The sequence below is a fragment of the Hibiscus syriacus genome, unplaced genomic scaffold (assembly GCF_006381635.1).
Source record: "Hibiscus syriacus cultivar Baekdansim isolate YM2019G1 unplaced genomic scaffold, ASM638163v2 tig00002511_pilon, whole genome shotgun sequence".
Classification (NCBI taxonomy): Eukaryota; Viridiplantae; Streptophyta; class Magnoliopsida; order Malvales; family Malvaceae; genus Hibiscus; species Hibiscus syriacus.
In genome coordinates, this window is record NW_024061932.1 from 3,804,505 (window position 1) to 3,827,708 (window position 23,204).

Here is a 23,204-nt window from a genome sequence, read left to right on the forward strand (position 1 = left end):
GTCAAGATTAGTGCTCCTCTAGAGAAGGCTTTTTTTCACGAAATAAGACCCTTCCTAATTCGGCATCCATTTTCCTCTTAAATCTTTTTGAATTGGCCAAATCTTTTTTAGCATGAGATCTCCTTCATGGAATACTCTTGGGCGCACCTTGTTATTGTGTGCTTGAATCATTCATTTTTTGTAGAGTCGACCATGGTGAATGGCTCTCAACCTCTTCTCCCCTATTAAGTTCAATTGATCATATCAAGTTTGTGCCCATTTCGCATCATCCAACTTTTCTTCTGACAAAACCCAAAGTGATGGGATTTCCACCTCAATGGGAAACACAGCCTCCATCCTATAAGCTAATGAAAATAGGGTTGCCCTAGTCAAAGTCTGCACCGAAGTTTGATATTCAAACAAGGTAAAAGGTAAGTTCTCGAGTCATTATTTGTATGTCTCAGTCATTTTCACTACTATCTTATTGATGTTCTTGTTTGATGTTTCTTTTACTCCATTCATCTTTGGTCGGTAAGTAGTAGAGTTGTGATGCTTTATGTTGAATTGTTCACATGCAACATCCATCATTCTGTTGTTTAAATTGGTTGCATTATCGTTAATTAACCTTTTTGGTAAACCATGTAATACCCCAAACTTCGGGTCACTGATTATAGTGTAAGAATTTGAAATTTGGTGGTTTAATTTGAATAATTTGAAAAGTACAAGGACTGATGTAGGAAATTGTGTTTAAGACTTATTTTTAGGAATGGAAGAATGGAGGGAAATTATGGTCTTTTAGAAGTAAATGAATTTAATATCCATTCTTTTATAGATATTTACTAAGTGTTAAAAAGGGGGAAAATTATAAGTTTGGAAGTTAATTCTCTACTCTTCTTCTTCTTCTCTTCCTTGTACCTCCATTGCTAAGGTGAAGTATTTTGAAGTTGGTTTTTCCTTTCATTTTTGGGTTGGTTTTGAAGTCTTAAATGTTATAGAAGCTTAAGGAATGTTTAAGGATGATTAAAACTAAGAGATTATTTATTTATTAGTGATTTAATAAAATGGGTTTTAAGTGATTTGATGAAATTTATCAAGTAATTGGAGTTTGAAAGTATATTTGACTTGTCAAAGATGTAAATAAGAGATTTGGAGCCTTAGAAGTGATTGAAAACATGTTTGAATTTTGAGTGTGATTTTTAGTTTCAAGTGTTCTTTGGAGGATTTCGATTTTATAAGGATATTTATTAATGTAAGTTAGTTGGGATAAGTGATAATGAGTTTGATGTTAGGGTTGAAGATAAGAGTAAGAGATTTAGGTGAAATTTGGGCAAAAATCGAAGTGAAATAAGTAAAATCTGGGTAAGGGTATTGGTACTGGAAGAACAGTACCGATACTATAAGGTAAAATTGGAGGAAAGTGTATGACTATGATGAACAGTATCAATACTGATCAAATTAATATCAATATCGTAGAAAAGAAGTACCGATACTGTAAGGTTAAAAATGGATTCCAGAATGCAAAAATTGTATCGATACTGAAGTGGGTATCAATACCGTATAAGATAAGAATCGATTCTTAAGAGGGCTACTGATACTATTCAGTCTGAAATTTTAAGTAGATGGTTTATTTTGTTTGTGTAAAGGTGAATTTGTTAATATTAGATGTATACTACTAGAAATTACTGGTTGAGGGATTTATTGGAAGGATTTATGACAAGGGTCCATTATGAATAAAAAGGAAAAGTTAGGATGAATTTTAAAGGAATTCAAAAATAATAGTACTTTTGAGTATTATTATTTTGTATAAATGTTAGAAAGTATACTAACATCGTATATTATATTGTATGTGTGATTATGGATGCTTGGGTAGATCGTAATCAAATTCCGAAGACAATCAAACAAAAGGGCAAAGATAAAGTAGCAGAATAGTCGGTCAATATTAAGGCATAATATTGAGGCATATCAGGTGAGTGCATATAGTATGTAGTTATATGATATGAGGATAACTTATGATAAGTCAACCTTGAACGTTTTTATAAAATGATGTTTTACAATATTTTAAAATATATTCATAAAGTTTTTGAAAATGATTTTACAAATAATTTTAGAGTATGAATTGCTCTAAAATAGATGGATGAATTTCTATATTGTTTTAACTTCTATCGATGTTTCAAAATAAATGTTTAATATGTGAATTTGATTTAAAGGCCTAATGTATATACATTGAGAGTCATAGGTGCATTTCGACATACTTTGTGTATGATGGTTATCGATTGATTTTGTTTAATGCATATGTTGCATTTTCGTATCAGTACTATGTGTACTTTCGACACTATGTGTGAACCCATGGTATTCATAATGAGTTTGTGAATTACTATTTCGTTACCTTAGTATAGTGTTGATGTCATTACAAAGCCTATGCATTCGTTTAGCACTTATGTGCAACTCATGTACCATGCATTCTCATTCAACATACATTGGGAAAATAAAATGATACTTCGGAAAAATACTGATTGATAGGTATGGTGGGCATATTAATTATTGTTTCGCGGGTTAGGTGAAAGAAATTTGGTTTACCAAGTCAGTTATATGTATTACTATTAATTAGACGATTAAATTTGTATTTTGATATTACGTAATATATTATGTTTCGGTTACGCCTCTTTTATATTATTATGCCTCACTAAGTGAATACTTATCGTGTGTTGGTTTAACGCGTAGGTAATAATACGAATGAAGTAAGGAGTACAACTGACATCGTAACTCAAAGGTTGCCTCATCAGTAACTGTATGACAATTATGTGTACTTTTAACATTATTAGATGGCATGTAATAGACTTATGATAATGCTCTGGAATATATTTAAATTATGAGGTTGTAGTATTTACTATGTTAGAACTTGAAGGTTATTTTACTTACTAATAGTTAATGAACATTTTATTTTTATTATATTAAAATATTTTATTTATAGAAACAAAATTTTATTTGTTTTCAAATATGGAAATATTTTAAAATTCATGTGGCATCTTTGACTCTTGTACGGGGACGTATATGGAAAATTGGTGTTACATTTATTGGTATCATAGCTACAAGTTTAGCCGATTCTCGACCGAAATTATGTGTATTTTACTTTAAAAAGGGTTTACATGTAAGTAAGATGTCAAAGTTACTGATATGGTGTCTTTAGAATATGATTGATGTTACTCCTTACTAACTTGAGTTGTTATTATTATGTATGTTCTATAAGATGTCAGAATCTATGAATTCGCAGAGAGCGATTGAACAAGAAGTTAGAGAAGGGTCGGGAAGCGAGAGCAATGAAGCTAATAGTGAGCATCCGATCCAGTCTGAAAATGCTAGTGCACCGGTACACCAGGGTATGCCAGTTCCAGAGTTTGAAGCTTCTATACAGGTTGTTGATGCAATCTTGACTTGATTTCAACCTCCTCTGCCTCCCCCTACTCCTCCAGCACCACAGATGTTAATCCCAAAAGAGCTAAAAATTTTGGGAGCACCTGAGTTCCGGGGAAAAGAGGATGAAGGTCCTATAGATGCTAATTTATGGTTAAATGATGTTAATATGATGCTTGAAAGTCTTCACTGCTCAAATTTTGAAAAAAGGGTGGAGTTGTATCTTTACTTCGAGGATCAGCTCGAGTGTGGTGCAAAATACTACGATGTATGCACCACCTGAGCAAGTGATATGACAGTTCTTTCAGGATGAATTTAAGAACAAGTACATTGGTAAGTAGTTTAGGAGGACGATGCTGCTGAAGTTTCTTAATCTGAAACAAGGTGATCGAGCAATACATGAACACGAGGTTGAGTATAGCAAAATGGGTCATTTTTCTACTAAAGTAGTTCCCAATGACAAAACTCGACGTGATTGGTTCATCAAAAGATTGAGACCTAAGTTGAAAAAGATGATGTTGGCTTTAAACTTGCCTAGCCTGCAAGAAGTCATAAATCGAGGTAAGGCTATTGAAAGAGTTCAAGAGGAGACTTTAGCAGCGGAACTTGGTATGAAAACGGGAAAATGAGTTAGAACATCTTCAACTTCCTATCATACTAAGAGAGGCAAAGGTTCGAGTTCCCAATACAATAATAGAGATGGTTTCTCTGCAGCTTCGAAAAAGAATAAACAATCACAGTCCTTTGCTGCTAGCTCGGGAAGAGCATATGGAGAATGAACTACTTCATGTCAAACGTGTGACTATCTTCACTGTGGAGTATATAGATTGCTCAGTGGCGCTTTATTTTGTGTGGTGAAACTGGACACAATGCTCAAGATTATCCTAAGAGATATAGGGATATATCAGTACAGACTGAGAGATCAATAGCATAATCTAATAGAGGCAGAGTAAGATGTAGATTCGGAGGACAATCTGAGTCAATTCCATAACCAAAGACATGGGGAGTAGCCAGAATTTATAATATTAAGACTAACGAGGATCAGGATGACCCGGAGATTTTAACAGGTACATTCCATCTTTTTGATGAACTTGTATTTATTTTGGTTGACCCTGGCTCTACGCACTCTTATATTAGTACAAAGTTGATTAGAGTAAGAGGAATTCCTTTAAAACCAATCTTTAGTGAGATGATAGCGGTAAACATTATGGGTCATAGTACAAGGGTAACTCGAGTATGTAGAAAATGCCCGATAAAGATTCAAGGGGTTGTGTTCTCAACAAACTTGATAGAATTTCCTTTCGATGAGTTTGAAATTATTTTGGGCATGGATTGGTTGTCTCCACATCATGGATGGGTTGATTATCACAAGAAGCGATTATTTTTTAAGGATACGAAGGGCTTAGAAATCATAGTAATCGGTGAAAAAGTGAAATCATCATCCAATGTGATATCAGCAATGACTGCAAAGAAAATGATATTGGAAGGGTGTGCAGCTTTTCTGGCTAACGTAATAGACACTCGAATATCATAACCGAGATTAGATGATATTCCAATAGTTTGGGAGTTTCCAGATGTTTTTCCAGAAGAATTATTGGGCTTATCTCCAAACTGTGAGGTGGAATTCAAGATTGATGTTTACCTAGGTACTGAACCTGTTTCTATGGCTCCATATCGAATAACTCCAATTGAGTTAAGATAATTAAAGGCCCAATTGTAGGAGTTGCTCGGCAAAGGATTTATTAGACCCAGTGTTTCACCTTGGGGGCACCTGTGCTTTTTGTGAAAAAGAAGGATGGGTCTATGCGATTATGCATAGATTATTGACAGTTAAATAAGGTAACAATAAAGAATAAGTATCCTCTTTTGATGATTAATTATCTGTTTGATCAACTGAAATGTGCAACAGTGTTCTCTAAAATAGACATTCGGTTAGGATACCACCAATTAAATATTAAAGAAGATGATATTTAAAAGACAACTTTTCAGACTCGGTATGGACATTATGAATTTGTGGTGATGCCATTTGGTTTGACTAATGCTCCTGCAACATTTATGAATTTAATGAATGAGTATTCCAACCTTACCTGATCAATGTGTGGTGGTATTTATTGATGAAATTTTAGTGTAATCAAAGTCAAGAGAGGAGCATGATGCTCATCTTTGTATTGTTCTTCAGACTCTTCGAGAGAAGAAGTTGTATGCCAAACTATCCAAATGTAAATTCTGGTTAGCAGAGGTTGCTTTTCTTGGCCATATAGTATATGTAGAAGGCATAAGAGTAGATTCCAAAAAGATTCATGCTATAGTGGATTAGAAACTCCAAATAATATTTCTGAAGTTCAGAGTTTCTTGGGGCTTTTTGGTTATTATCGAAGGTTTGTGAAGAACTTTTCGATGTTAGCTTCACTGTTAACTAAATTGTTATGGAAAGATGTGTCTTTTGTTTGGTCAGATAAATGTCAGGAAAGTTTTGAAATGCTAAAGAGGATTGTAACAGAGGTACCAGTACGTGTACAACCTGAGTCGGGTAAAGATTGTAGTTTTTAATGATGCATCTCATAATGGATTGGGATGTGTGCTTATGCAAGAAGGGAAAGTTATGGCTTATGCCTTGAGACAGTTGAAGTTTCACGAGAGAAATTACCCGACACATGACTTAGAATTGGTAGCGGTCGTGTTTACTTTGAAGACTTGGCGTCATTATCTCTACGGTAAGTGGTGCTATATTTATACAAACCAAAAAAGTCTAAAGTACTTGTTGACTCAAAAAGAACTGAAATTGAGGCAGAGAAGATGGATCGAGATTTTAAAAGATTATGGTGTGATCATCGATTATCATCCGGGTAAGGCTAATGTGGTAGTTGATGCACTTAGCCGAAATACTTTTACAGCTTTACGAGTTTTGGATACAAGTATATCATTAAAGGAAGATGACACCTTGATTGTTGAGCTGTTGGATTGGATAAAAGAGCTACAAGGAAAAGATGTAAAATGTTTGGCAAGAATTGCACTAGTAGAAAAATGTGAGACCAAAGACTTCGAAATCAGGACTGATGGATGTTTATATTATTGTGGAAGATAACGTGAAAGTTATTCAAGATAATCTTAAGATAGCTTCCGGTCGACAAAAGTCTTATGCTGATCTAAAGAGAAAAGAGATTGAATTTCGAGTGAGAAATACGGTATTTCTGAAATTATCGCCTTCGAAGAAAGTATTGCGGTTTGGACATAAAGGAAAGCTGAGTCCAAGATTTATTAAACCATATGAGATTTTAAAAAGGGTTGGACCAGTAGTTTATCAGTTAGCTTTTTCTCTCGATATGGACAAGATCCATAATGTTTTTCACGTGTCGATGCTCAAGAAGTACCGATTAGATCCATCATATATTATCGCACCATAGGAAATAGAGATCCAACTAAATTTGACTTACAAAGAAGAAGCAGTGCAGATCTTGGCTCAAGAAATCAAAGAATTGCGTAACAAGAAGATTCCTCTAGTTAAAGTACTTTGGCAAAATCATAAAGTCAAAGAAGCTACTTGGGAAAGAGAGGAGGATATGAGGAAGCAGTTCCACACCTCTTTACATCAGGTACATCTTAAAATTTGGGGATGAATTTTCTTAAGGGGGAGAATTATAATACCCTAAACATCGGGCCAATGACTATTGTGTAAGAATTTAAAATTTGGTGGTTTAATTTGAATAAATTGAAAAATACAAGGACTGATGTAGGAAATTGTGTTTAAGACTTATTTTTAAGAATGAAGGGGCATTATGGTCTTTTAGAAGGAAATGAATTTAATATTCATTCTTTTAGAAATATTTATTATGAGTTAAAAATGGGAATAAATATAAGTATGGAAGTTGGTTCTCTACTCTTCTTCTTCTTCTATTCCACGTATCTCTATTGCTAAGGTAAGGTATTTTCAATTTAGTTTTTTCTTTCATTTTTGGGTTGGTTTTCAAGCTTTAAGTGTTATAGAAGCTTAAGGAAAATTTAAGGATGATTAAAACTAAGAGATTAGTGATTTATTAGTGATTTAGTAAAATAAGTTTTTAAGTGATTTGATGAAATATGGTCAGTAATTGGAGTTTAAAAGTATATTTGACTTGTCAAAAATGTAAATAAGAGATTTGGAGCCTTAGAAGTGATTGAAAACATGTTTGAATTTTGGGTGTGATTTTTAGTTTCAAGTGTTCTTTGGAGGATTTGGATGTTATAAGGATATTTATGAATGTTAGTTAGTTTGGATAAATGATAATGAGTTTGATGTTATGGCTGGAGATAAGAGTAAGAGATTTAGGTGAAATTTGGGCAAAAATCGAAGTGAAATAAGTAAAATATAGGTAAGGATGTTAAATTAGAGGAAATAGTATGAATACAATGAATAGTATCGATACTGATCAAAGTAGTATCGATACTGATGTGGAGGTATCGATACCAAGAGGAAGGTATCGATACTGTAATTGAAAAATGGATTCCAGATTGCGAAAAATGGTATCGATACTGAAGTGGGTATCAATACCGTAGAAGAGAAGTATCAATACTGTAGGAGGGGTACCAATACTATTCAGTCTGAAATTTTAAGTGGATGGTTTATTTAGTTTTTGTAAAGGTGATTTTTTTAATATTAGATGTATACTAATGGAAATTACTGGTTGAGGACTTTAATGGAAGGATTTATGAAAAGGGTCCATTATGAATAAAAAGGTAAAGTTAGGATGAATTTTAAAAGAATTTGAAAATAATAGTACTTTGAGGATGACTTACGATGACTCAACATCGAACGTTTTTATAAAAGGATGTTTTACAATATTTTGAAATATATTTATAAAGTTTATGAAAATGATTTTACGAATAATTTTAGAGTATGAACTGCTCTAAAATAGATGGATGAATTTCTATATTGTTTTTATTGTTATCGATGTTTCAGAATAAATGTTTAATATGTGAATTTGATTTAAAGGCCTAATGTATGTACATTGAGAGTTATAGGTGCATTTCGACATACTTTATGTATGATGGTTATCGATCGATTTTGTTTAATGCATATGTTGCATTTTCGTATCAATACTATGTGTACTTTCAAACTATGTGTACACCCATGGTACTCATAACGAGTTTATGAATGACCATTTCAACACTATGTGTGAACCCATGGTATTCATAATGAGTTTGTAAATTACCATTTTGTTTCCTTAGTATAGTGTTACTGTCATTACAAATTTAGCACTTATGTGCAACTCATGTACCATGCATTCTCATTCAACATACATTGGGAAAATAAAATGATACTTTGAAAAATACTGATTGATAAGTATGTTGAGCATACTAAATATTGTTTCACAGGTTAGGTGAAAGAAATTTGGTTTACCAAGTCAGTTATATGTATTACTATTAATTATATGATTTAATTCATATTTTGATATTATATAGTATGCTTATGTTTTGGTTATGCCTCTTTTATATTATTATGCCTCACTAAGTGAATACTTAGTGTGTGTTGGTTTCACGCATAGGTAATAGTACGAGCAGATTAAAGAGTACAACTGACATCGTATCTCAAAGGTTGCCTCATCAGTAACTGTATGGCAATCATGTCTACTTTTGACATTATTATATGGCATGTAATAGACTTATGATAATGCTCTGGAATGTATTTGAATTATGATATTACAATATTTACTATGTTAGAACTTGAAGATTATTTTACTTACTAATAGGTAATGAACGTTTTTATTATTATTAAATTAAAATATTTTATTTATAGAAACAAAATTTTATTGGTTTTCAAATACAAAAATATTTTAAAAGTCATGTGGTATCTGTGACTCGTGTACGGGGAAGTATACGGAAAATGGGTGTTACAAACCATATCGACATATGATCTCATTTTTCAAGAATTTACAAATAGTGGACTGGGTGACGTTGGTATATGAGGCACCTTCCACCTATTTGGTAAAGTAGTTGATTTTCACAAAGATAAATCGATGACCTTTTGAAGCTTTTATATGGATTTTTTCGATAATATCCATACCCCACATCGAAAAAGGTCATGGAGCCGTCATCACAAGAAGAGGACGGGGCGAAACATTTATTTTATCTCCATAGACTTGGCACTTATGACATCGTCTAGCATAGTTGATGCAGTCACTTTCAAATGTGGACCAAAAGTATCTGCATCTCATGACTTGTCTTGCCATCATATGCCCATTTGCATGAGTTCCACAAACTCCGTCATGCACTTCTTCAAATATCATCTTTGTCTCTTCTGCATCCACACATCTTAACATGACTTGATCATGACTTTTCTTGTATAAGACTTCTCCATCAAAAACATATCATGCTGTCATTCTTTTGATTGTTCTTTTGTCATTTTTAGTAGTTTCTTCTGGATAACTTTGATTTTTGATGTACTGCATAATGTAATGGTACCATGGGTTTTTGTCTTTTCCTTATTTGATGTGATAACAATGAGTCAGGTATTCGTATGATTGCATGTTGATTGACATCATGTAAGACTCCCCACCAGCCTTGAATATCGCTGCCAAGGTAGCTAAAGCATCTGCCATCTGATTCTCTTCTCTGGGCACGTAATTAAAAGTGACTTCATCAAACTCTTTAAGTAGATCCAAACTGATAAATCACAAAGGCAGAATCCACATACATCTTCAAAGTTTTTATGTTTTGTCCAATAGTAGCTCGAATCCCCAAAACAAAAACTTCATATTCCGCCATATTTTAGTACAATCAAAGTTAAACCTTCTAGTGAACGGGTAATGGTTTCTTTTGGGTGAGACCAAGATAGCCCCAATATCGTGCCCTAACACATTTGATGCATCATCAAAGTGCTTTTTCTAGGAATCACATGTGGAAGTTCTTGCTCCTTCTAAACATATGGCCATCACGTCTTCATCTGAGAAGTCAAAGTACAATGGTTCATAGTTTTCAGAAGCTCTACTTTCTAAGAAATCAAATATGGAATTTTCCTTTATAGCCATTTGACTCACGTACTCAATGTCGAATTCTAATAATAGCATCTGCCATCGGGCTAACCTTCCAGAGAGAGCGGGTACACCCATCATGAATTTTAGTGGATCCAACTTGGAAATTAACCAAGTAGTATGTTATAGCATGTATTGCATGAGCTTTCGTGTAGTCCAAACTAGAGGGCAACAAACTTTTTCAATTAGTCGATATCTAGCCTCGCAATTAGTAAACTTTTCGCTAAGGTAGTAAATAGCTATTTTCTTTATCCCAGATTCTTCATGTTACCCCAGGACACATCCCATTTAATTCTCAAAGATTAATAGATATAGGAACAAAGGTTTGCCATGAATAGGAGACATTAAAATAAGGGTGCGAGACAAATACTCCTTTATTTTCTCGAACGCGAGTTTGCAATCATCATCCCATTCCCCAGAATTATTCTTTTGAAGAAAACAGAAAATCGGATCACACTTATCTGTCAATTGAGATATTAATCGAGAAATGTAATTTAGTTTACCCAAAAAACCTTGAACTTCTTTTTGTGTTCATGGGGAGGCAAACTTTGGATTACTTTGACATTGTCTTGATCAACCTCGATGCCTTTCATGCTAACAACGAAGCCTAACAGCTTTCCAGATGTTACTCCAAAGGTGTACTTGTTTGGGTTCAACTTCAATTGGAACTTTCTTAGTCTTTGGAAGAGTTTCCTCAGATTCTCGATATGTTCATCTTCAGTTTGTGCTTTGACAATCTTGTCATCAACATATACTTCAATCTCTTTATGCATCATGTCATGAAACATGGTCACCATAGCTCTTTGGTACATTGCCCCAATATTCTTTAATACGAAGGGCGTCACCTTCTAACAAAATGTTCTCCACATTATAACGAATGTTGTATTCTCCATGTCCTATAGATGCATTTTAATTTGGTCATATCCTGATAAACCATCCATGAATGAGAAAGAAGAATTTTCGGTTCTATTATCCACCAGAATATCTATTTACAGCAATGGGAAGTTGTCTTTAGGACTTGCTTTGTTGAGGTCTCGATAGTCAACGCATATGCGTACTTTTCCATCCTTTTTTGGTAGCGACACTATGTTAGCTACCCACTCTGGATACTTGGCTACTTGAAGAAAACCACCATGAAATTGCTTATTGACTTCTTCTCTTATCTTAAGGAGCATTTCAGGACTCATTCTCTTTGGTTTTTGTTGTACGGGTTTGTATATGGCTTTATTGGTAGTTTATGGACCACCGTAACTGTGTCTAGTCCAGGTATATCTTGGTGCGACCATGCAAACACGTCTTTGTACTCCTGATGTAAGTCTATCAAACTTTGCCTTGCTTCAGACTATAGTGTTGTGCCAATTTTAACTTCCTTCTTTTCTTATTCAGTGCCCAAATTTAAAACTTCAATTTTCTCTTCATGGGGAAAGATTTGTTTGTATTTCCTTTCCACCATTCTTAATAATTTGGAAGGTAAGTTGCACTCTTCTTCGTTTTCACATTCATTGATTTCCCCTAGACACTTGAGCTGCTTAAAATCGATCTCCGGGTCAGAATCATCATTATCCACATCATTATCATCCAAAGACTTGAAAGGAAAAGAGGGGAATATATATATGTATGTGTGTGTGTGTGTGTGTGCCTGAGAGGAAAAATATCCCACATAGAATGTAGAAACAAATATTATATATATATATGAAAAAAGAAGTGAAAGGAAGAAATATTTGGCATAAAGAAAAATTACATCTTTTATTGAAATATAAATAAAAACAGTTCATCAACCCTTACAAAATATCACCTATTGTCCCGGGTATAGGAAAATAGGGAAAGTTTGAGTATTACTCTAAAAGAGATTTGAAAACCACAGGTAGTTCTTCAGCAGTCCAGTTATTAAGCACGAACACCGGTGGTAATGGACGGATTCCAGATCTATCAACATCCCCATCATCATCTGTTGTTATGGTATTGATACTCAAGTCTTTTATAGCTTTCTCCAGATCAGGTAAGGCCATCATTGCTTCTCCCTCAAACACATAACCACCATACCTAATGTATTGTGAAGAGGTGGAAAAACCATTAGTTCCCATTGAATTTCTTCCCCAATCAATCTTTTCATTCTTCTTTATTGGCACTTCTGAATTTCCTTTCTTCTTTGTTGATGACTAGGCTGATATCAAAGCCCAAATTTATCCAGATTGGAACCAGGAAATGAGGTTAATTCTTCCTTGTAGAGAGATCTTAAACCCTCTTCCTATCCTTGCAACTCTCCCAAAGTCTACTTGATTGCCATCTTGGTGTATTCTGAGAGTCTAGGATTAGAAATCTTACCCCTTTCAGCCACAAATATTGCATTGACAAACTTTAGTGAGTGAAATGAACACTCTAGGGCTTCCTAGTTCACATCAATGTAAGGGGCATTAGCGGACATGCTTTCCACTATGTCTTCCTCAACATTAAGGATTATATGAGTCCCGTCAATAATGAAATTAACCTTCTGATGAAGTGTTGATGGTACTGCCCTAGCTTGATAAATCCATGGCCTTCCTAAAAAGTAGTTGTACGAAGGAATAATCTCCATCACCAAGAAATCTATGTTGTATGTGGCTGGCCTAATGGTTAATGGTATTTCAATGTTTCCAATCACCTCCCTCTTCGTTTCAGTCAAATGCTCTAACCACACTCTGGCACATTCTCATAAGGGAATTATCCATTGGTAGCCTTTTAAGAGTAACCAAATGCATTACATTAAGGGTGGAACCATTTTCAATTAAGACACTTGGCAAAGCATGCCCTTTGTAATGAGTAGTGATGTGTAATGCTTTGGCCCATCCCCTTTCTCTGGACGGAATCTCATCATCAGAAAATGAAATAAGGTTATCGGCTTCAACATTGTTAACCAGTCAATCCAACTTATTGACTGATATGTCCTTTGGAATAAATGTGTGATCCAAGACTTTCAATAGTTCCTCTCTGTGTGCTTTCGAACACAGTAGTAATGCCAACATTGAAATATGTGCTAGCAAGCTATGTAATTGTGCCACGATGCTATATTTGATATGCTTTAGAAACTTTAAGAGCTTCATTACTTCCTCCTCTTTTATTGGCTCGTTTACTACTGGTTCATCCCCTCTAAATGGATTAAGCGATCTCTGGGGTAAGTTAGACTTTTAGGAGTATCACTTCCCAATAGTATGGCTCACTTCATTGACATTTTCCTTCAATGAGCTCACTTGGCATTCATACTTCCAAGACACTTGTTTACTATCATTATAAGGGAAAGGTCTTGGTGCTACTATCATTACTTTTTCTGATGCCTTATCTACTATCTTCACTTTAGGAGTGATTATCAAATGGCAGCCTGCACCATATATCTTGTCAGATGAATCTTCAGTCGTACAAACATCCTCTTCTGGAGCGTCATTTCTTTCCTCGTAGAATTCTAGCTCATTCATGTCCATCATTAGCTGGATCAAATACCTAAATTTAGAACATTCTTTCACATCATGTCATTCTTTATTGCCACAAAAACAATGATTACCACCTTCGTATTCTGATGTGTTAGGATGAGGTGCAATAAATCATGCCTTTACCATTTGCTTCCATACCCAAGCCAGAGGAGATTTCACTTCTGAAACTTTGGTCTTGAGTTTCTGGTCTTTCTCCTCAATGATTGCATTAACCCTATTTTCTTGGTAATTAGGCATAGGGTTTTTTTCAACATTAGGTGACTCTGAATTATTGAAGCGTGCATTCTCATCATACCACTTGGGGTATGGGGTTTTAGAGGTTCTACTGGTATGGTGATACCACATGTGTGTCAAAAACCTACTGGTAAAGTTCATTATATGTCATGGGAATAGGATCGAAATGCTCATTTTCTCTTTCTCTCATTGGTTCCCTCGAATCTTATCTAGAAGTACGTGATGGTACAACTGTATTTGGTTTTGATTTAGAGATCATCACGCTTTTATTGGTGTTGAAAGCGTTGATGTTGTTGATCTCTCATTCTCTCTTCTTCATGGGAGGTCTTCTACTTGACTCACATCCCTCTATCTTTCCTTGTCTTATGGTCATCTACACCATTTTTTTGGCCATAACTAAATCAGAAAAGTTCCTTTATGTTATTACGACTAGGTGCCCAAAGAAATGGGCCTTCAAAGTATGCACGAATAGCTCATTTGTTTCTTTTTCATCCCTCCACCATTGTACATATTGCCTGAAACTTTCATTATACTTATTCTCTATACTTTGCATCATAACACGATCTGTTCTCATGTCATTTACATGTTTCTATTGCTCCAAGAATGACTTGGCAAGATCTTTCTATATCCTGATGTGAGAACGGTTCAGTTGATTGTACCACCAGATGGCTGAACCTACCAGACTATCCTAGAAGTAATGAATCAGGAGCTGGTCATTCTCGAAATATCCTTTCATCTTTCGACAGAACATGCTAATGTGAGCTGAGGGCAGCTATTTCCATCAAACTTCTCGAAATCTGGGACTTTAAACTTAGGAGAAATAATCAAATCTGGGAAAAAACTTAGATTCATAGCGTCAACTCCATAATAATTGTCCTCTCATCTAATTGTCTTCATTTGATCTTCCAATTGCTTGATCTTTTCCTCCATTTTCTTTGCTTTAGCTTCATCGTCAAAATCTGGAATACGGTAATCATCCGAATTATTTTGAGGGTTGGTTACAGATGCTTGTTCTTTTGCTGCAGATGAATCCCCTTGAAGTTCTGGCAAGATTCTAGGTGAAATACTCAACTGTGGAGTAGGTGGTACAACCACCCCTTTAGATGCCCTACCCTAAGATCATTCATTTGATTCAGGCCAGAAAACCTTGCAACAATCTGGTTAACAAATGAATCTTGGTTCCTGATGATGGAATCCAAGGTATTTTGTTGATTCTGACTTATTCTCTCCTCAAGCCCTTTTTGTAGTCTTAGCATGTTTTCTTCAAGTTGAGCAATCTTTGCTTTCATCTTCTTTTTCTTTGTACATGTATTGTGAGGATGAGGTGTGTCCAATGCTTGATAAGGTGTGTCCAGTGATTTTCCTTTGTTTGATGAGACATTTTCTGTTAGTTAATTTGAATGTAAAGAAATGAAAATGAAAAACATATGTAAAAATTCATGATGAATGAAATTTTGAGGTATTGATCCAAAACATGTCTGTTATTTTAAATAGTCTTTATTGGGGAAAATGTTATTTCTAAAAGACCAAAAACAATTAAAATGTACATTTTAGCTAGATCTTCTAGAACCTGAACGGCTTCTAATAAGTTGACAAGTCTTATTGCTTCTTCTGTCACTAGCTGAATACCTTGTCAAACCACCGTGGCTTCTCTTGAAAAAGCATGTAAGTGACGAGCCACTTTCTGTACTTGCTCTAGAAAGTCCTGAATGACTGCATCTCTAGCTTTTACTCTTTGTTGAGTCTGTTCCAAACAGAAACACCACTGATGCCTTTCGTCAAAGGAAATTATTTAGGTCTTCAGTTCAACTATAGTTTTTCCATCCTGTTCCTGTTGTATTTGAAGGGACCTTTCCAAATCAGTTACCTGGGTCTTCAACCACTTGTTTTCGTGTTGAATTTCTTATAACTATCTTTGGGAAACCCTTAACTGGTTTTTCAGTGCTTCCCTTTCATCCTGTCATTCAAATTTCCATTATAGGCTACCGACTTCATCTTTCCAATACTCAGAAGATCTTTTCAAGCTGGTATTTTTTTGAACCTGTTTTTGATATCCCTTTCTCAAATCTTCCAACTCAAAGTAGACTTTCTTATGTTCCTTTTCCAATCTATCTTCTCGGTTCTTTTGAGTATCGGCGTCTAGCTTCTATTGGAACTTTTTAGCTTCTAATTCTCTCAATCATTATTTCATTCTTATTTTCAGCTTCAAATTCTTTCTTTGCTATTTCCATCTCAGAGGGAACTAGTTTAAAATGTTCTTAAATGGTCTGAGTGTGCTTGTAATTTGGAATTGGAACATTGTAATTTTTCCTCGACTTCCTCCATTCCTTATAGTCTGGAGTAAGCATGACTTTTGCAGCCACAACATATGTACGAAATATCTTCTTCCATGACTAGGCTATGTCTTTGACTTTCTTCTTGTAATTATCTTCATGATATGCAAACTTGGATCTATATATCTCATGTGTGACTGGAACAAACTGATGTGCCCCATACTGTAGATGTGCTAAAAGCATAGAATAACCAACTCCTTCCCACAACCCGAGTAACATTACTATTCCTGAATCTCTGCACCAATAAAAAATGTCAATGTGATTCAGCCAAGGGGCTCTCCATATGATTTCTTTGTCCTGGAGGTGCACGAATAACTTTACCCATTTCACCTTCGGAATGCCTTCTTGCCATTTTTGTGAAAGGAATTCCTCCAAAGGTGAATCTGTCATACTGAACAAGCGGTAAAAAATCCCCTTGGTTTTCCAAAAATGGTTATGGATCCAAACCTGAAGAAGTTGTGTGCATCCTATAAAACATCCTCCACCAGTCCTTCTATAATGGTTTAGTGAGCGGAAAGTTTCAGCTAGGATTGTTGGTGCAGGGTCCACTCGCTAAGGCATATGTTCGAACAATTCCTCCACAACTGCCTTAATGTATCCCAAAGTTTTTACAAAGATAACCAAGCCATAGATTGTAAATGCAAAAAGACCGGTCACCTTCCATTTATCAGGATTATTCTTCATTAATTCCTTGATGTGAGTCCTAAAAATTCCTTCTCCTTTGTCTTTCTATTGAATTATGTCAATTACCCACTTTTTATCAACTCCTGCGGCATTTGCCAACCCATTCTTGAAAGGCTGACTTTTGATGATTTGATGAAGACTCGGTCCATTTTGATTCATTCGCAATGTAACAGGTTATTGTACTCCTCAATTGTGGGCACCATGTCTTATTGGTTGAATGTAAAGCAGTTGAATCCCAGATTCCAAAATTGAACTAAATTTCAAATTAGAGGTTCGTCTATCTTGACATAAAGCAAGTGTGCAATATCATCATATCGCTAGCAAAACTTCTATTTTCTGTCAGTTTTCCGACTGTCCCAAATTTTCTGCAACTCATGACTATCATTCTGTTTGAGGTTGATAGAAGCGTAGCCAACCAGATTTGACACATAGTTATCTTGCAGAATGTCCCCTTTTTCCTTCTAAGTCTTTTCTAACCATAGTCGTACTTCTGCTTTTTTTACATCTAGAATTATAACCCCTTTGTCCATTAATACAAACTGTTTAAGTTTTAACGAACACTTTGCGGATCAACACCTCTTTGAATGATGAAAATGAAAAAAGGAAATAAAAAATAAAAGGAAACAAGTTAGTAAAATAGTAATAATAATCAAAATAATAATCAAAATTCCTTCCCCACATGATTTTTTAGCCCACATGCCTTTTATTTCTACCCATACATGATCTCTATCCCACATGTTATTTTCTTTGAACAAATCATAACCGCATATATTTCTAATTCGCATGCTTTGAGAATTAAAAATAAAGCAGGAAATAAATCAAATATCCTAGGTTTTGAATGAAGTTTTTGGGATGGGCTTTAATTCCTTGCAGCATCACGGTTTGGTTCTAAAAGAGGTACCCGAGTTCTTCTTATTGGTGCCACCTTGGTCCTACCATACCCTCAGTCCTAAGCCCATCACAGGCTCATGTGTTAGTTAAACTTGAGAGGATACATTCCCTTATGTCTGTACTGAGAACAAATTCACACAAAGACATAAGGTATATGAATCCCGAAGGTTACTTGTTAGGCATATACGGAGAATATATTCCCATTAAGGCGTCACTTTCACCCCCACTTAAAATGGGTTTGGAGCTTGGGAATAGAGCCTGAGATGAATGATTTTTGAAAAAAGATGAAATCATTAAAAACCTCAATACAACTATTTATTTGAAAAATAATAACCAAAGGTAAAAAACAATGATCGAAAGGACAAATTATAATTCAAACTTACAATTTTCACCTAAGAAGACAACCGGAAATCAATTTTGCCCTGACTCTCTTACATGTCCCCATCGGAGTCGCCAAGTTGTCGTAACTGTCCTTCGGGTGATCCCGGAATTGGGTTCTGACTTAATTTGGTGCAATGGAGTCACCACTGATCGTATTAATTTGGTCGATCGAATACCATAACTTATCATTATCTGATCTGCAACTTACCATAAATATGTTGGATTAGGGAGTCGATTACAGTTAGGGAATGATTAGCACTCTCGTACTGCCCTTTCGGTACCAATATGATTTCCCGATTGTCTTAATTACGAAAATTAAAAGTTAAATTAAAATTTAGAAGTTCGATCCTAATTACTTACCTTTGACAAATTTAGAATAGCCTAAAAATATGAAATTAATGTTAAAAAGGTTAAATTAAAAATATAATTTAAGAATCAAATAAATAATAAAATAAAGATAAAAAAATTGAAATAAAAAAAATGTTTAATTAAAAATATAAATATTAAAGAGGATTAAACTGAAATAAATTGAAATTTATGAGTCAAAATGATTCTAAAGTGAGCTGCAAGAAAGAAAATAAAAAGGTAAGGGTCGGTTTGCAAAATATGAAAAATATAAACATGGATTAAATTTAATAAATTCAAAATTCCAAGGCAAAATTACAATAGGTGACCAAAATGAATTACGCATCAAAACTACAGGGACTACAAAAATAATTTAACTACTTGGTAATTACACAAAGGCCCTCCCTATAAATAGCCCAAAAATCACAAATTCCATTCATTTTAACCATTTCACACAAATCTCTCATCTCTCATTTCTTAAAATTCTCTCAACTTAGCCCCCAAACAGCCAAGTGTTGGCCACCCGCCGGTGACCCCATCCGTCGCTCCGGCGACCGCCTCTGGTGGTAGGAAAAAATCTAAACTAACCTAAAACGCTCTCCCCAACCCGATAAATGCAAAATTAGAGCCTATTCATCTTAAAAAAGACCCTACTAGCGTAGTTCTACACTTGGAGTTTCGGTTTTACCTTAGTCCAACTATGTCCCTTCAACTTCCGGTGGCTTTCCTTTCCCGGCGAGGCTTCTACGCATCCCGACAACCATTAAAAAAACAAAGCTTTGTTTTTTTGTTTTTGATTTCGAATGTTGCTATTTTTTTTACTTTGGCTTGGGTTTTCGTATATTGGCTTTGTATTGCTTTGCTTCTTGGTTGCTTGATGCTCGATTTTCCTTGAGTTTTTCGTAATGCCTCACCATAGGCTTTTATAGAACAGAAAAAGGATGAATCAGGTCATCGAAATCCCGATTTTACTGGGATTTTACTTGTGCATCTGTATTCCTGTTGAACTCATCGCCATATTCCCGAGAAAATCAGGGGAAATATTTTTGATTTGGTAACAAGAAAACTGCTTCGAGATTCTCGGTTTGGCGCGTTCAAGTGTGTGCGCGTGGTCCTCACGCACCATTGGAGCCCCCCGTGCAGTTCTTTTACTAAATGTTGGAACCCTAGTTGACTTGGGTTGGGTCAGGCCCTGTCCTCCTAACCGGGCTTGCTTTGCTGGGTCATGCTGAAATGGTTCGGTTGGGCTCTGTTTTTATATTTGATTGGGCTTTTGAACTTGGACCTAAAAAATAAAAATATTATTAAAAAAATAAATATTATTAATAAATATAATATAATATATATGTAATACATACTATATAATATATATGTAATACATACTATATAATATATATATATATAATACTATCACATATATAATTCTTATTATATAATATATATAACATAATATATATATATATATATATAATATATTATAATATATAATACTATATACTATATAATATAACATACTATATAATATATACTATATAAAATAAATATATACTACATAATATGAAAAGAAATCCGGATGAAAATGAGTGTCTACACTATTTATTTTCTAATTCATATTTGGGTAAACTATACAAATGATTACTAATATTTGAATAAGTTTCTAGACACCCGATTTTATGGTCTACAAAAAAATATTTATTTATTATTATAATTATTTATTTATTATTATTATTTTTGTAGGCCCATCATATTAACCCGATTACAACCCACTCAACATTCAACAGACTCAGTTCGAGCCAAATCATCTATCTGTCAAACATTGACCAAATCCCATCAACCCACTAAACCCACGTTTTGTAAGTTAAAACAAAAACAACCAACCAACCACTAACCCTACTCCACTACTCCCACATGCCCATGAAAATCACTAACTGACTCACTCAGCTCGACTGGCATTATAAAATGACACAAACGAAAAGGCACAGGGGGATAGCAGGGGATCGGAAACGAAAGCTTAAAGGAGGCAAATAATTTCTTATTTTCAACAAATAAAATTCAGCTAGAAAAAGGAGCAATGATCAGACTCTGAAAGATCCCAAATCATGACCTTCGGAACCCCAAATTTGAACCAAATTCCCCCGTTGTTGCAGGAAATTGTTTTTTAAACAAATGATCCACCATTAAAGCTATTAATAAAAGAGCTTAATTCTAGGAGGTGGAGCTAATTATAGGTTCTGAGATCCACTCCTTTGCTCCTTTTGATTATATATATAAAAGCTCTGGTGTCCGCCGTTTCTATCACATTCTGCGACGACTAGTCGGCCGTACAATTGAGACCCGAAGAAGCCAAAGACGAGGCCTTTCAAATGGGTTTTCAATTGGCAGCCCAATGCAGGATCGACCGTGAACAGCCAAATTCTAAACAAGTATCATAGTGCGTGGAGAGCATGAATGGCGTCAAAGAAGGTCGTTGGAAAGCTACTCCCACTTTTTACAAACCAATGTTACGGGATCAAGCATTAGCCACCGAATTCCCACGTGAATTAATTGGGATTTCGCTTCCAGAACAACCAAACAAGGACTATTTTATACTTCCAGCCAATAAGATTGTGCTTGAAGCGGATTCTTCTATTCAATTAATAATGGAGAAATTGTAGTCTTATAAATCCAGGGTCGCCCTTAATTTTGAGTATCGATCCATGTCGGTTTCGGGTATCCATGGACATATTCTTGAGGTTACCGTCAATGGATGCAACAAATTGAAGGATACTGAGTGGATTTCAAGGCGGGATCCTTATGTCTGTGTTGAATATGGGAGCACCAAGTGTCGTACAAGAACCTGCACCGACGGTGGCAAAGCGCCTATATTCCAAGATAGGTTCACTTTCACTTTGAGTGAAGGGCTCAGAGAGATCAATGTTGTGGGCTTTGATGATGCTGCTTGGCCACTCCAGACAAAAACCGACAGAAATTTGGGAACAAACTGTTGTTGAATGAAGGCAGAAGCAATCTATAACGAATGGAAAAGCAATTTGTTTGGTTTTGAGCGTGAAAATAAAATGAATACACATGGTTTTGAATCTTGGGTAAATTCTACATATGGTCCCTTAACTATTTTGGGTTCATTTCTTTTATTTATTTCGTTTATTTTATTACTTTTAAAATTTTAATTTATTTTTTAAAATTGTAATTTATTTAATATTTATTTAATACTTCTTATCTAACATTTTTGACTTTTTAGGAGAATATTTTTAATCGATCAAAGGTAAGTAATTTGAATCAGATTTTTAAATTTTAATTTTAATTATTAATTTTTTGCAATTAAGACAACCAATAAATTAATTGGTACCGGAAGGGAAGTTCAAGGGTGCTAATCCTTCCTTGCTTGTAACCGACTCTCGAACCTGACACATTTCTATTAAAACGTAGATCAGGTAAGATGGTGTCTGATCAGCCTAAATATTTCTTTAAAATGATCAGTGGTGACTCTAACCCATTTTTTTCAAGTCGAAGCCCAATTTCGGGTCTAACCGAAAGACGGTTGCGACAGCTTGGCGACTCCGCTGGGGACAGGTAATTGAGTCAGGCCAGAATTAATTTTCGGTTGTCTTTTTATGCGAAAATAATAAATTTAAATTTAAATTTATTTATTATAGTCCAATTATTTACCTTTGATTATTTTTCAAATAAATAGTTGTACTGACGTTTTCTCAATGATTTCAGATTTTTGAAAAAATTTCATCTCAGGCTCTATACCCGAGCTCCAAAACCTTTTTTTTAAGTAGAGTGAAAGCAACACATTCGAGAGAATTTATTCTCCGCACAGGCCTTGCAAGCAACCTTCGGGATTCATATACCTTATGTCTTCTTGTGAATTTATTCACCCCATAGGCACAAGGGAATGTATCCTCTCGAGTTTAACTTAGTTCATATAAGCTTGTAATGGGCTTAAGACTGAGGGTCTGGCAAGCCCAAGAAGGCACCAGCGAGGAGAACTCGGGTACCTCTTTAGAACCTAAACTGGGACGACATGGAATTAGAGCCCACTCCAAAACCTCATTCCAAACCCTAGACTGCTTTGTTTCCTGCTTTAGTTTTTGTTCAAAGCATGCGAATTAGACAAATAAGCGGTTTGGATTTGTTTGAAATTAGCATACGGGATAGAGATCATGTTCGGGTAAAAATAATAAGCATGTGGGGGTAGGATTTTTCATTTTTATTGTTTTGATTTACTTCACTAACTCTTTTTATTTTTGTTCTCTTTTATTTTTATTTTCATCATTTACATCATTCAAAAGAGGTGTTGATCCGCCAAAAACGTGTTCGTTAAACCTAAATAATTCGCATTAATGGAGAAAGGGTTTGTAATACAAGAGGTGAAGAATGCAGGAGTCCGGCTATGGTTAGAAAAGACTCAGAAAGAAAAGAAGGACAATCTGTAAGACAACTACGTGTCGCATTCGATCAATAAGACGTGG

At 34.9% G+C, this 23,204-nt stretch overlaps 1 long non-coding RNA gene across 1 annotated transcript; it reads left to right on the forward strand.

Annotated features, from left to right (window-relative positions):
• The first annotated feature begins 147 nt into the window (after positions 1-147).
• LOC120146124 lies at positions 148-21,590 on the forward strand. Its single transcript, XR_005518184.1, has 3 exons — positions 148-158; positions 2,292-2,297; positions 21,398-21,590. It is a non-coding gene; the product is annotated as an uncharacterized LOC120146124 (long non-coding RNA).
• Positions 21,591-23,204: the final 1,614 nt, after the last annotated feature.